The sequence below is a fragment of the Tursiops truncatus genome, chromosome 7 (assembly GCF_011762595.2).
Source record: "Tursiops truncatus isolate mTurTru1 chromosome 7, mTurTru1.mat.Y, whole genome shotgun sequence".
Classification (NCBI taxonomy): domain Eukaryota; kingdom Metazoa; phylum Chordata; class Mammalia; order Artiodactyla; family Delphinidae; genus Tursiops; species Tursiops truncatus.
Genome location: NC_047040.1, coordinates 21,467,681 through 21,476,325, shown reverse-complemented (window position 1 = coordinate 21,476,325; position 8,645 = coordinate 21,467,681).

Sequence of the window (8,645 nt, the reverse complement as noted above, 5' to 3'; positions counted from 1 at the left end):
TTTTAGTGTAATAATTTTTTCTGGAGCACAGTTGATTCACAATATTGTGTTAGCTTCTGCTGTATAGCAAAGTGAATCAGTTACACATATACATATATCCACTCTTTTATAGATTCTATTCCCATATAGGTCATTACAGAGTATTGAGTAGAGTTCCCTGTGCTATACAGTAGGTTCTTATTAGTTATCTATTTTATATATAGTAGTGTGTATATGTCAATCCCAATCTCTCAATTTATCCCTCCCCCCTCTCTCCCTCTTGGTAACCATAAGTTTGTTTTCTACATCTGTGGCTCTATTACTGTTTTGTAAATAGGTTCTTTTGAACCATTTCTTTAGATTCCACATATAAGGGACATCATATGATATTTCTCCTTCTGTCTGACTTACTTCACTTAGCATGAAAATCTCTAGGTCCATCCATGTCACTGCAAATGGCATTATTTCATTCTTTTTATGGCTGAGTAATATTCTATTGTATATATGTACCACATCTTCTTCTTCTTTTTTTTTTTTTTTGCAGTACACGGGCCTCTCACTGTTGTGGCCTCTCCCGTTGCGGAGCACAGGCTCCGGACGCATAGGCTCAGCGGCCATGGCTCACAGGCCCAGCCACTCCGCGGCATGTGGGATCTTCCCGGACCGGGGCATGAACCCGTGTCCCCTGCATTGGCAGGCGGACTCTCAACCACTGCGCCACCAGGGAAGCCCCACATGTTCTTTATACATTCCTCTGTTGATGGACATTTAGGTTGCTTCCATGTCAAGTTTTTTATTTTGGTTTTGCTCTTGTGAATATTTTTAGCAAGTGAGAAGTCTTCCATAATAAAACAGGTTTGTGGTTGCACAAATTTTTTTAAAAATTGAGAGCAAAATTTATCAAATGAATGAAACTGTGTATCAAGTAGGGGCCAAAACCACACAGAGGAGGTATTGGAAGCACTGTAAACTGACTATACATCCCTATTAGGACAGACCCTGAGGATCAAAAGATCTGTAAACAATTCTTAAACTGCTTTCAGTTATCAAATCCTTAATGCTAGTGGTAGTTATTGTTGTTCTGTTACTTGAGTATTGTGAGATTAAAAAAATGATTATTTGTGATGGTGTCATCAAACAATAGGATTCTTGACAGGAGGGAAAGGAGATACAAATGTAAGATCCATAAGTTAATCCCCTGTTGTCCTAAATTTGAACCAGAACTATCAGCATGAACTTATCTATTTAATTTTTTTAAAAATACATATTTCTTAACTCTGTCCTCTGAAAAACTCTGGAAACAATGACCAACCCAAGAGCAATGAACAGCCTTAGGTCACTGCTGTTTCTATCAATCATTTCCAACTCAAAGGAATCATGTTCCCTTGGGAAAATGGCTGATTCTAAGTCTGAGAAAGGATAATGGACTATCTTGTCAGACCATAACACAAGGAAGCTCCCAAACGTTATTGAGATTGCTCAAAGACTCAGAAAACAACTTGAATATTTTCTCACTGCTCAAAGAGGGACACATTGGAGCATCAATAAGGATAATGACTGCAGTGACTGAACACACATCAAATATGCTTATTTCATAATGATCTTTTTTTTTTTTAAATTAACGGGTCACGTTTGAAGGGTGCTAACAAACTAATGTTTTTGAAAACTGATTAAGGGGAAGAATTAGGCCTTTATCTGGCCTTGCCTATTAAAACTATACTAGAGTAACCAAATAGCTGATAAGGCAATTAAATGAAAGTGGGATTATAGAGTTTAGATAGGATCATTTTGCAACACTTTATTAATTAATAGAGCTTGGCAGTGATTATCAGTGGTTGCCAATTTTACCAAAAGAAGACTGGTAGAAGTACACAACACCACTTAAACTGTCTTGAAAGAAAGAAAGAGAGAAAGAAAGAAAGAAAGGAAAGAAAGAAGAAAGAAAGAAAGAAAATTAAGGAAGGAAAGAAGGAAGGAAGGAAGGAAGAAAGAAAGAAAGAAAGAAAGAAAGAAAGAAAGAAAGAAAGAAAGAAAGAAAGAAAGAAAGAAAGAAAGAAAGAAAGAAAAGAAAGTAAAAAGGAAGGAAGGGAGGAAGGGAGGAAGAAAGAAAGAAAGAAAGAAAGAAAGAAAGAAAGAAAGAAAGGAAGGAAGGAAGGAAGGAAGGAAGGAAGGAAGGAAGGAAGGAAGGAAGAAAGAAAGAAAGAAAGAAAGAAAGAAAGAAAGAAAGAAACAAAGAAAGAAAGAAAGAAAGAAAGAAAGGAAAGAACCTGGATCTGATTAAGCCTCAACATCTAACACATACAGGAACATGTTAAACAGTCCTTTGGCAATACAATTAGCAAAATTCAGACTGAAGAACCCTATGGGATGAATTACGCAGTTTCTTCAACAAATACATTACCAAAAAACTAATAAAATGGAGATGAAGAATTTGTAGACCAAAAGAGGTTAGAGATCTATTGATCAACTAAAATGTATGGCCTTATTTAAATCTTAATTCAAAAAAATATTTTAAAAAAATCTGAAACAACCGAGGAAATTTGAAAATAGACAAGTTATTTGATTATATTGGAAATTATTGATTTTTGGTGTGATATTGGGGCTGTGGTTAGGTTTGTGAAAGGAGTCCTTAACTTTAGATATTTATATATAAAATCATAGGAGATCTAGAATTTCACTGAAAACAATTGGGGCTGAGGAAATAGTGTTTGGGGTATAGGTAAAATAAACTGGGCCATTTGTTGATAACTACTGAAGCTGGATGATGAGGACACAGAGTCCCTATACTATTTTATCTAATTTGCATATATTTGAAATTTTCCATTAAAAAGTATCCTTAAGAAGAATGTACAGAGGTATAGTGTGCCCAAAACAGGATACTATATTCCGGTTAATAGACAAACTTTTTTTTCCTTTCTGTGGCTCAGAATTATCTCAAATGTTTTAAGTATACGATTTTCCAGCAGAAAAAAAATGGTTCAGAGAGATTGGTCTAGATTGATTATTAGAGGAGAAGATGGGTTAATGAGAGGGTGACTCCGGGAGGTATGTTGAAAGAGAGGGATTGGTTGAAAGAGAGCTTTGGGACAGTTCAATTCTGAACAATGTGAATAAATCTTCACAAGGAGAAATGAATTCAGGACAGGTATGATCTATCTGCATGTTCCCTGGTGAGGAGGTTGGGACAGGTCTGACCTGTGCACTCTTCAGTGCCTGGAGCCAGGATCTGGGCCCAAAAGTTAGATCAGGAGTGAGACAGCAGATGTATTTGAGACCTGAGTCATAGAAGGAGCTCAAGAACTGGCACTGCCCAAAGTCTTTAGAGAAGACCTAAAGTCAGGCCAGGAAGACCAACCTCAGTCTTTAGGTCTGTAGGACAGAGTGAAGACTCAGAATGGATGCTAAAGCCAAGGAGGTTTAGCCCAGAATTGAAAAGGCATCTCTGGTGATTCCCCCAAGTGGATTTTAAACGTCCAGTTTGCCTTTCCTGGCGACCTGTCCCATGATGCAGGGAAGAGAGGAGGACTGAGTGGACTGACCTAGTGCCCTTGATGTGTGATGTTTTGACATAAGTCATCAAAAACCCATAAGCCTATGGACTACAAAGGGCAACTCTCAAGATCGGAGTTATCCTTGAGCTCAGGTGCAGCACCAGTCCATTCATTTCTTCAACAAGGACCACACTGCAGGGCAGGTAGTGAGAAATTCACTACAAAGGAAAGGGCTATAGGACCACTGGGCACCCCCGTGCCACCTTCACCCTGCCCATCTCTTACACATCAGAACGGCTCCCCCTTCAAACAAACAAAAAACTGGCCATGTCATTGCTGTGTCCCCAAACCTCCATTTGGAACCCTGTTGCCCATAGCATAACAACACAACCACCTAACAGAATGCCAGACCCTGGACAACATGCGACTCAGCACCCTCACACTCTCCTCTGGCCCCGAGGCCTGAACTAGAGCCCACCATCACTCTTCCACACTTCAGGGTCTTCATTTGTGCCTAAAATGTCCTTCTCCACCCAGCTTCCCAACGTTCCAAAGCCAGTTTAACTGTTACCTTCCCTGGGCCCCTCCACAGACTTAGGTTAAGGCTCCTACAGTGTACACTCACGGCCTCCTGTATTATGCTTTATCCCAGTGTTTATCATACTTATTATCTTTGCAAATTTAGCTCCTTTTTTGCTCTCCTGGAAGATAGCATTCATTACTATACCTCTAGCATTGTAATGATCTCTTTACTCTGTCACTTTAAGGTAGAGACCAAGGGTTAGTCATGTCTGTATTTCCCAGTCCTGCAAGTTGCTTGGCAAGTGAAAGGTAATTCATTTATGTGAGTTGTGTTGGGTGTGGGATTCAGGGGGAGTAGGGGAAAGAAAATAAAAGCCAGCAGTTAGTTTGGGTGGTTGATTTGCAATTTCAACTTGAAATCTCCAATAATTGTAAACCTACAAAAAATCACAAATAATGATAACTTGAATTTACTTTCACCTACAAACAGAAGGTAGGTCGGGAGGAGGATGAAGTGAAAGGAAGTAGAGAACAGAACAAGAGGGAGCCATGGAGAGCAGCCATGGTGGTAGAAAACTGTGGCAGTCCCCTGTGCTGCTTTGTCTTCCTCTGTGATCCAGACGTGCCACCAGAGAGGCACTGCCCCCAACCCACTCAACTAGTGAGGTGCACAGTGAGTCAACACAAAGAAATGTGTGTGGAAACGGACAAAGACAGGAAGGAGAACACAAAGGTGAACTTATTCTGTTAAAGCTGTACAATTACAGTTATTTACTATTTTTTGTTTGTTTGTTTCCTTTGATGTTGGGATTAAAATAGTGGGCTTTTTGACTTGACAATAGATATTCTTAATAGCTCTTAACTGAAAATGGCAAAGCTGCTGATAAACAAATTAGCACTAAGAGTTAAGTGATTGATAAATGATCTTAGGGGTTGTTCCTCCCAGAATGTTGCTTAAATTGGAATAATAAATCTCTCCTAGTAGATTTCATGAAGAAACATGAAGATAGGAAAACCACTTTGGGATAAGGCTCTTTCCAAAAACCCCTTGTAATCTCTAAGGAAATGCTTACTCTCCAGTTTTGTAGGAAGATAAAATATAATTTTCCCCCAGTACTTCTGGCAAAAGATGGTAAGCATATTTCAATCAATAGTTACAGTAAATTATTCGTTGAAAACAATATAAAAATGGAAATTTTTCTTAAAAGGAAATGACTCTTGTTTGGACTTTATTATTAATTTGACCCTTTTGAAAAGAAAGCGCATGAGCTATGAAGTCATAGCTGGATCCAGCAGACATTAAAGCAACAAAGTATGAATAATTTGAACTATTGCCCAAATCTATAATAATTCCTTTCTAGAAAGTTCTCTCAACAAAAATAAATAAATAAATAATCCCATTAATTTTGCAGTTTCCCATTGTAGTTCTCATTCTTTCTTTAAAGAACATAATTTATTATACAATAAAACAAATGTACATATTTAAAAGTTTAAAGCTACATTCAAAGATCACTGAAGATTCATTCTCATTTGACATTCACTTTTCTACTGTGAGTAAATAATTCAACAATCGTAAAATATCCTTTATAGAGAAGTACCTAAAGGATCTTATCTGACCTCAAAATGTAAACTAAAAAAGCAGCTCTATGTCATCTGTTTGCTAAATGTCATCGCTCGGATCTCTAACTCACCCGCCAAGACACCTGGCGCGAGAGCACAGACAGAACCAAGTATAACTTTGTAGAGAGACTCAAAAAGTGTTCAGCCCTGAAAAATGCCTTCCTGCCCACAGGACTGGCCCACCAAATACATCCCATATCTGGACAAGGGATCAGAGAAGTTCCAAAACGAAAAAAAGTCTTCCCTACTGACCTCCTGAAATGCCTAGAATTTTGAGAGTGCAAAACTACTTTGGCTTAAGATACTGATTCTCAGTGTTTCATCCAAGAATCCTCGAAAGGAGAAGAGGTGCAAACAAATCCCAGGGGATCTAGAGACTAGCCCGGAGCAGTTTACCCAAACTAAAAATGTCTTGTTTCTCATGCTTGATGTTTAAGATATGGGGAATTTTGATTTCTACTGTAATATATCTCTTTATTTGCTTTAATGTAAAAATAACGTGGGTTTCCCCCCCCAAAAAATCTTCAAGTAACTTTGAAACTCCAGGAAAGTATGTTATGCATACTCTGTGAATTTTTCCCTAAGCACAGGCCATATTGGGAGGCCTGGACAGAGGTAAGGCATTAAAGATCCCAGTCGGGGGCTTCCCTGGTGGCGCAGTGGTTGAGAGTCCGCCTGCCAATGCAGGGGACACGGGTTCGTGCCCCGGACCGGGAAGATCCCACATGCCGCGGAGCGGCTAGGCCCGTGAGCCATGGCCGCTGAGCCTGCGCGTCCGGAGCCTGTGCTCCGCAACGGGAGAGGCCACAACAGTGAGAGACCTGCGTACCGCAAAAAAAAAAAAAAAAAAAAAAGATCCCAGTCGGCTAAAATGGAATGGGCTCTTTGCAAGTGGGTGCATATTTGGGGTTGATTTTTATCAACTATTAACAACTTGGCATGAACTGATTTATGAGAAGGACTGGCCAGTCTTCTAACGAGGCCTTGAGGTAATGAAACCCAAACAGAGAAAGTTTAAACAGCAGAAGTGTAAACTGAAAGCCAGGTGAGAAGGTTGGACTGCTGCCTATGGAGTGGTCTAGATGGAAGGGCAGAGGAGAAATTGTGACAGCAAGCCTGGAGTTTGAAAGGACAGACAAGAGGAGAAAGTTTTCTGCGAGAAGGAAGGAGGACTCAGAGATAAACTTTTCCCACATCTTAGGTTTATCTAGAGTACCCACAGCCATATCAGCAGGAATGAAAACATAAACACGGGCTTACAGCATAATCAGTGCACTGAATTGGAAAGTGGCTGGTGTAGGTTCCTTGCAATGGTTCTCTGGAGCCCATGAAGAATGAACAAGAGATAAAGAGAAACAGATGCCTTCTCAGTCCTAGTCATTTCTCTTTGCCGTTCCCACCAAGTGCTGATTTGCAGAGGAAGTCATTTCCTAGGCAGCAAACATGTTATTTGTCAAGTAATAAGAGCTCAGTTAAAAAAAAAGAAAAAAAAATCAAACTGTACAAGTGGTAATTTCTTTTACAAAGTGAAACAAAGAAACACAAAATAGGGTCACCTATATCAAGCAATTATTTCCTACACAAAGATAAACTTAGATTCCAGAAAAGTACACCAGTCAATTACAGATGGACTAGCCCAAAGGACGAGCTAAAAGGCAATGCCTGGAATACACATTACAGAATGCCTCTCAAATATCTGAGAAATGCACATTCCAAAGCACCACAAGGACTGAATAAACAAGAAGGCAATACTTTAAAACCTGCGATTTCCTAGACTTTGTATAAAATAGCATGTTAACTCACTCCAGAAGGCTCAGGCTGTTTATCCTTCTAGATAGAGAAAGAAAGATGATTTTTTGCCGGCCCCCTCTCTGCTATCTCCCACTCAGTGTTCTCCATATTTAAGAGAAGTGTTTTCTTCTTTTTTAAAAAATTTATTTATTTATTTTTGGCGGCGTTGGGTCTTCGTTTCTGCACGCGGGCTTTCTCTAATTACGGCGAACGGGGGCTGCTCTTCGTTGTGATGCCCGGGCTTCTCACTGCGGTGGCTTCTCTTGTTGCGGAGCACAGGTTCTAGGCACGTGGGCTTCAGTACTTGTGGCTCACGGGCTCTAGAGCGCAGGCTCAGTAGCTGTGGTGCACGGGCTTCATTGCTCCGCACATGTGGGATCTTCCCGGACCAGGGCTCGAACCCGTGTCCCCTGCATTGGCAGGCAGATTCTTAACCACTGCGCCACCAGGGGAGTCCCAAGAGAAGGTTTTTCTAGAAGAATATAGTACTCCCTGACATTAGAAATAGCAGCTTACTTTGCATTCTGTCTTTTCAAAGTTAAATAACCATCTCCTCGAAAGCAAGGACCATGCTATTTACTTCTTTTGTCCCCTCCAGTCAATGTTCTGTACAAGAGAGTCCAAAACTTCCCACCCAGTTTTGCCACAATACCCAGCATGTCCACGTGGCTCAGAAGGTGTCACAAAACCCTTAAAACATAGCACAATTAAAAATTAAGAAATACTTTGAGTCCCATATTGGCGTCAAAAATAATTGCCTGCCATAAAGCACTATTTTATAGAAAGATACGCAATGTCACAAAACTCTAAAAACTGGTTAGTAAAACTGATTTTCCCCAGAAAACTGGTCTGTCCCATTCCAGAAAATGTTGGAACAACCACAGTGGCTTCTGCCTGCTTATATGTTCAGGACCCCCCCAAGGGAGAGCATGTAAACTGATCCAAGTTCCCCTGCATTCAACACTGGGGCACGGGCTGCCACCCCCAATCCAGCTTACTCTCACCAGCAGCTAAACTGCAAGGACAGCCTGCAGCCTGACCAGGACCCTCCACCATACCTCCTTCCCAACCCCACCCCCCCACCAAAGGACCTTGCAAGAGCTGCTCCCAGGCTGTCCTCAGCTACCACAGCTCACGGTTTGCTTAATTCTCCCACAGATCATCTTTCTCTTCCCTATATACATACACTTACATAAACATGCTTTTCCTCTTTTCTTTAATTCTTACCCAATCACCTCAGGA